The following is a 7521-nucleotide window of genomic DNA, read 5'->3' on the forward strand; positions in this document are numbered from 1 at the left end:
TTAGGGAAAGAGTGAAGAATAATTTTGGACAAAAGGCACGACGGCTGTGAATAAGTAATGACTGCAGACAATCTGATGGATAACAATGGCATTGTGATTGACCACTCAGGGGCTACGTGGGAAACAGGCAGGATGTGGTGCAGGGGCCTGATCAGCTGGGCTGCTGTCACAACAATACTTATACAAGGATGGAGTAGCAATTAGAGTAAATGTGCCTTTTGTGTGTCCATATGGGCAAATTGCATAAATGTTATAAGACCACTGAATTCTTATATAAAGCTTTAAAATGACATAGAATTTGAATGCAAGTATTCATCCAGTTGTGATCAGAGTTCCGCTAAACACCATTTTTGCAGGATAAATGATAGCTTACAGAGTTGTATGATTAAAAAACAAAAGCAGAGTTTCACAAGCCTGTAATTGCCTCAGCAGCTAATTGCAGTGTGTTAGAATCAGACGTGGCTGTTCTGCACAGCCCCAAATGGGTGGGGTCCGGTTCTCCCTGCAATCTCTGCCTTCTTTTTAATCTTCCTTCACACTGCAAGCTGTTATCTGTTACTCACAGCCATCAATCTCTCCCCAGACGGTGGCACCTCCAAATCTGGGGCAGTAGTGACCTCCCTTGTTTCTCCCTCCCTCTGGCCTGAACCAAAGCACCCTCAAAACCTCTTCCCTCTGGCTTCAGACCTGTGGAGGCCTTACACTTTCACGTCCTCCTCTCTTTTTCTTCTTGTGTTTGTCTCAAAGGGCTCTGCATGTGTGATCCCTTATCTTCTCAGCTTATTCTTCTCACCTGCAGATATTGGTCGTGGCTGATGGCTTCATCAGGAGAATCCCTCCAGTGAACCATAAGACCACGTAACGTCTGGGAGATATTGGCAGAGCATCTGGAATAAAGGCCATTTATTGACAACATAACAGTAACATTTACACATGACAACATGGCAGCTTATTAGAGTGTGAGAATCAATGTATTATTACATTTTATTCTTAGATTAGATTTTATTACAAGATAATGGTCATCACTAACCAAATGGATTTTTCACAACCTGGCATCCCAACATTTTTCCTTATTATGGGCTTCTAAAGGATCTATAAAGCATTAGTTCATTATTTATTAACCAATAACATGCCTTATTGTTATTACCTCATGCCTTATTAGAAAGTGGAACAGAGCCTTACCATTAACATTTAGACACTGTGAGCGTGCAGTGTCATTCTCAATTATTATTGAGAATATTCCTGATATATTTTGCAAAGTTGCAAGTACATTTGTAGCATGTAGGTTTGATTTATCACATCAATCCATGACATTCACAAGATGTTACACTGGCTGAAATACAAGTATCAGCAAGATAGATAACATATCCCCACCTAGTGGCTAAAAGCTATTACTACACCATTTAACAGTCGTACATCAAGACACCAGACTGGGTCTTGTGGCAAATAGTCTTTATGGCATATCCTTCCTTCCTTCCTTCCTTCCTTCCTTCCCACCTACCTACCTACCTACTTACATACCTCTCTCTCTCTCTCTCTCTCTCTCTCTCTCTCTCTCTCTCTCTCTCTATCCATCCATCCATCCTGTAGTGGTGGAAGAAGTAGTCAAATCTTTGGCTTAAGTAAAAGTAGCAATGCCACAGTGTAGTGAAAGTTATGAGTGCTAAAGCATACAAATATACTTAAAGTAACATAACTAAACAGAATAGATCATTTCAGAATGATGTATATTATATTATTAAATTGTATAGTTATTGACGCATCACTTTACTGTTGCAGCTTGTGGAGCTAATTTCTACTCCCAAGCTATAATAACATATCATATTTATTATATGAATCTGCAAAGGAACCAGTACCCTAATAGAGTAAAAAAACTACAATATTTCTGTCTGAGTACCTCAAAATTGTACTTACAGTAAATACAGTGCTTGAGCAGATGTACGTTCAATTACTGGTTTATTGGGACACTTGAATAGAACAGAGTAATCGATAACGGTATCAGTAACACCTCTGCTTTTATCACCATGACAAGTCAAAATGTGAAAAAGACTTATTATATAATTAATGGATATTTTCTTAGTTTGGATTATGTGCAAAATGACATTCCCTTTGTGTGTGTGTTTGCATTTTTTAGGACTCACTGTGATTATAATTTATTCGTGAATCAGAGCCATTGATTTATATGTTATTCCATAAACACAATTTACAAGTTTATTGTGAACAATGGCCCGTAACAGCATTAAGTTGATTCAGAGGCTTTGCAAATATATCTCCTCGTCTTACATATGGATGGAATGCAGCACTTAGCCATGATTCATTAATTTCACCTCCAGGCTAAAATGGCTTTCTGTTTGGCCTGAACCTCAAGCACTTGGCCCTTAATTTACAAAGGATCTCCCCTTCGGGGACTATTTTATGGGTGGACATTGATATCTTAAGTGATAAACACTAGATCATTATGATTATTTATCATTTGTTTGTACTTTTTTGTATTTGGAAAAGAAAGTTTTGGAAATCAAAGCAGATTCCACTTAACAGTGCAGATACTGTGCAGTTTAAACACAGAGCTTCACAATGATCAGACTTTCATTTTTACAACTTCGTCACTAAAGCTTGTGGAACTTGTCATTTTCTGAGATCTAAATACACTCTGTCACTCACACCACCACCAAAACTAATGATTGTGAAATTAGTTTCAGAGCAATCAGGAGCTCCCCTGCTAAGACCCACTGTATCCATATGCATGAAATTGCTTGCGTTAATACATGCTATGAATCGTGGGTAATGCAGTGAATAATTCTGACTGCACGCAATAGTGCTATCTTCTATTAGATTGGGGAATGTTGTGAAACTGGAGCCCTGTGGCAATATGCTTGTAAATGGCCATGTATGGATAATTAAGCATTACTCTTGAACATTAAAACTTGCTTATTTCAGAGAGCTGCAGGCAGTGGAGAGCTCTTATTGGACTCATCACTATTTTTGGTGTCTCCCTATAATGTGTTCTCATTAGTAATAGTATGCGAGCAATTGCAAACTTTCTGATCTCTCTTACTGTATCCTGAAAATGGGTTTTCATTAGTAAAAGTGTATTAACAATTGTAATCTTTGCAAAAACATTTTTAGGAATACTTTCTTTTCAATTATACACAAAGGCAGGTTAGTTGTTTGAAACCTCACTAAAATGTGTGATTCTGGGATATTCAACAGTGCATGAAAATGCATTAAACAAATTGCTTTTTTGGGTACTCTTCTATAGTTTTCTGATCTTTCAAGAAATATAATGAAATACTTAGACAGAAGTATTTGTTTCATAAGGAAAGTGCTGTATATACTGACATGCATCTTAATACAATACTGCATTTGTGTTGCAGAGATGCATTTTACACTTCCAACACATATTCCTGATATTGTGACCTTCCAACAAGCGACCAACCTTCAGGCAGTCCTTTCTGAGCAGAATGACCTGCGTTAGCAACAGGAGGCCATGCTTTAGGGAAGTAGATAAACACATTCCTCAGGATTGGGCGATGACAGGAGAGACCCGTCGTGTCCCTCAGCTGTTGTGTTTAGGTAAACCTTGTTTGCATCATCTGTGTCCTTTGCTGCAGCCAACCCCATTGTGTCCACCCACCATCCAATCCACATGGGGTTGGTTAGAACATGGCAGTGTATCTGCAGGCCCAAACAACTGGGCCTTAATGAGTGTGATGTAGAGAGGTCAGTGACATGAGAATAAGTTTTGGATAAAAGATAGCAACTGAGGCAATAGTTGTTTGTCTTCTTTACTTCTCTTTTTTTTAATTAGCATTTGGACTGTTTCTTCGATAAAAAAAAAAATGCATAGAAGTGACAGATGTGGGGGATAAAAGGGGAAGTCTGAAGGGGGGGATTAAGACCAAACTGCCTTAATTATGTGTCAAATAAAATAGTGTCTTTAAAAAAACTCCCACACACAACCAAATCACCTCTTCAGTTTTTATTCAGTGGTCAAAGTGAAGAATGTCTGTGACACGGAGGGGGTGCCAGTAAAACGTAATTACACAAAAACAACACTTAAGTCACTTGATCTTGATCAAGTGCCTGAGAAGATATTTTTATGAGAACATCTTTCCCCTGTCTGGGTGTAAAACAAAGTTCAAGACATTCACAAGAGATTATCAAGTCACTGTGAATTTTACAAAATAATGTCAAATGAATTAAAATAATTGGTGTGAGGCAGTTTTATTTGTATCTTTTAAAAAGATTGATACATGGTAGTAAAATTAAATCTTTCTAAACCACAAAAAAAGTCTAAACAGAACAAAGACAAACTTGTCTTTAGAAAGTAGTTTTTCCAGCCACAAGACATCTCCATCATCGCCTAACTCAACTACTGTCAAAATGCTATTCAGCAAGACCCTGAGGATACCTCTGCATCACAAACATATAGGTATTATATATTATTATCTATTTTTTCTACAACTCCAGGCAGCTTAAGCTTTTCATTCAATTATGTACGATATGAAAATCAGTTGGCATAACTGTGAAACGTTTTGGATTTGTACAATGTTTCACAGTGAACAACAAGCCTGCATTCATTTTTGTCTCAATGTTACATTGTCCTTACACGTTAATGCAGCTTAAGTGCAGATTGATTTAACTACACTTTTAACAATAGTTTAACAAAATTGAAAGCAGACTTAATGTTCGCTGTGTTCATTGTGATCGATGTATGCTGCTTATTGATTGCAACAGTGAAAATGTACATTCCAAAATCTAAGATTTGAACAGATTTGCAATGATTTGTTGATGTCAAAACTGTGATGTTAGTACATGAGACCTACAGTAAATGGCCTATTCAAATCCACTGTTATGGTCTTGTATGGCAATTTCACCAAAAGCTTAAAACTTTGAAGGTTATTCTGAATGGGCTTGAAACATCTATAATGTCTCTGGGTTTTGTCTTCATCTCAGTACTACAGTACCTATCACTAAATAAAACAATCTTATTATCCTTGTAATGGGATCGAAGTTTAATGTTGCTAAGAAGATGATTTAATGTGGCCTCAGGAAAAGAAAACAATCAGTCTTGTTGTCGTCCTCAGCAATCACCTATTTATCTATTATGCATTTTCACATTGCCTCTGGTCATTACATTCTTTGCTAAGCTTAAGAAGCAGCTTAGCCACACAACATATTTGTTTTAGTGCTGAGGAAAGGGAGATACTTGTTCAAAGTGAGATACAGTCTAATTATATACAAGAAAGGAACATTATTAATGCCAATAAAATGTCAAAAGCACAATCACAGTGTTCCTTAATACAGTCCTTTCAAAGTGTATTACCATTCCATAATATTAACTAACCTACTTTTTTGCAACAGATGAATGTGTGTAAAAGTTTCAAAAACAGAAGTGAGTGCTGAAGAAAAGGGGTCGAGCAGCAGCAGAGAGAGAGAGAGACATGTGCACCAGGATTACTTTGCTTCATTAAATACACAACATAGCTGTGATGCCTGTGCTCTTTCAAATCCATATGTAAACCATTTCCTCCCGCCTCCTCCTCCTCTCCCTCTCTTAAAACCTCCGGCTCATTAGTGCTGCCTTTATGACATGGCTTTACCTAAATGCCGTGGATTTTTCCATTCCCTCTCTGGCCTATTCTCAGGCAGCACAGGCTCTGCTCGGTAGCTGAAAGAGAGACCGGGAAGACATTTTCCTGTTTCAGCAGCATTCCTCTGTGATTGCTCCTTACTGTAGTTAGCACAAAGACTTTTACACTTAATGCTCTTACAGTAACTGATGAATGTACACCACATAGACTAGAAGTGATGGAGTTCTTTGGTTAGACCTCTGGTCTTTGTTGCATATGACCCTCACTGTTTGCACACTGTCAACTGTAGCAGAAATGGTTAAATACAAATACAGTTATTCTGTTTAATCTACAATTCCTTAAATGCAGACTTGCAGAAATATTATGAGAACAATGTTAACAAACAGCTTCCAGTCACTTTTGCTACACTAGAACTGGTGTTCCAGACCCAAAAAGGTCATCCAATATCTTACAAAACAAATCTGAGACTACAAAAAACGAATTTGTGTAACAGAACTTTGCTGTTTCCTTCCCCAGTAATCATATCACAAACTGTCACATTTATTTTGTGACCCATCGGAAGGAGCCTGACTCTAGTTGGGAACATTGGACTAAACTACCAAACTGTATATAAAGTAGATACAAATCGCTCCATCGCCACCGGTTTCAACAGTAAAATGCTGTGTACACCTTGATGCATCAGCATTAACCCTCTAATAATGTCATGTATGATAAAAACAACATTCACTTTTACTTTGATATTCTAAACACATTTTTTCAAATATTACTTCTATACTTTTACTCAAGTATGATTTTGAATGAATGACTTTTACTCACAATGGAGTATTTCACAATGCTGTACTGGAGAGGATCTGAGTACTTGTTCCACCACTGCACATTTTTGATTGCTCAAACACACCAATAAATAAAGCATGCACAAATAACACACAGCTTTAGTGTATGTTTGAATGTTTGAAGTGTTTTGGTTTGAAAATAGTTAATTTAGAAAATTCAAACTAAAATCTTATTGTAAGTTTGTGCCCTCAATACAATAAGAATCCACAAGGTGGCAATGTAACACGTGTTTGAATGATCTCCAAAAAAGTGAATTTAAAGTGTTCTTTCCTTCAGTGGCTGCCTCTACCATTGTCACATATTGACATTGATCTGATGAGACATTTACAATCAGCAGACTGTACAATCTATGAGGACATCCTGATTATGTTGCATCTGTTCTGACGTTTACTGGCACTGTTTTAGTGTGATTGTCCATGATCATATATGATAATCCCAACATGTCATGTGTCTGATGTTATTATATAGAGTCAAACACATAAAGAGTTTTTTAGAGAGAGACAGGAGACAAAGGGCAGGAGAGTAAGAAGCTAAAAGCCTGGGCGCCTGAGAGGGGGGTGAATGATCCAGGTTTCCAACTGGCTCCTGTATTTTACTGAGTGGTTTTAGGGTGAGAAGTTTTTTCCTGTTTATCCATTCAATGGAAATAATATCCTGTAAAAAGCCAATAAGTTTCTTTCTTTGAACTCGCTGAGAGTTTTCTTCCCCACTGGCTTAGGCTCTTTGGTAGAAATGAGGGTGAGCCGCTTGACGAAGGACTTCCCATCAGCCTCCTCCAACCCTCCACACATGTTTCTGATAGACCTCCAAAAGCCCCAGTAATCCAAGGGCAGCTCATTCAGAGAGAAAGACGGAGTGATAAAAACAGCGGTGGGTGAGAAATAAGAGAAGGAGATATAGGAGAGAAAGATGGACAAGAAAGCAGGGTGGGAGCATTAAAAGGGGAGGGAGGATAAAAAGGTAACATTTTAAGCATGCAGCTGTTATTTGCTTCACTAGACTTCCCAAATTAAAATGACAGGGTTGTTTGTTCCTCTTGGTCCATTCATTTGTCTTAAGTTCATACAGTATATGTTCTTCATAAACTATACAC

Source organism: Cebidichthys violaceus, unplaced genomic scaffold (genome assembly GCF_023349555.1).
Source record: "Cebidichthys violaceus isolate CVI_PGR_0920_01 unplaced genomic scaffold, fCebVio1.0.p SCAF_3, whole genome shotgun sequence".
In the NCBI taxonomy this organism is placed as follows: domain Eukaryota; kingdom Metazoa; phylum Chordata; class Actinopteri; order Perciformes; family Stichaeidae; genus Cebidichthys; species Cebidichthys violaceus.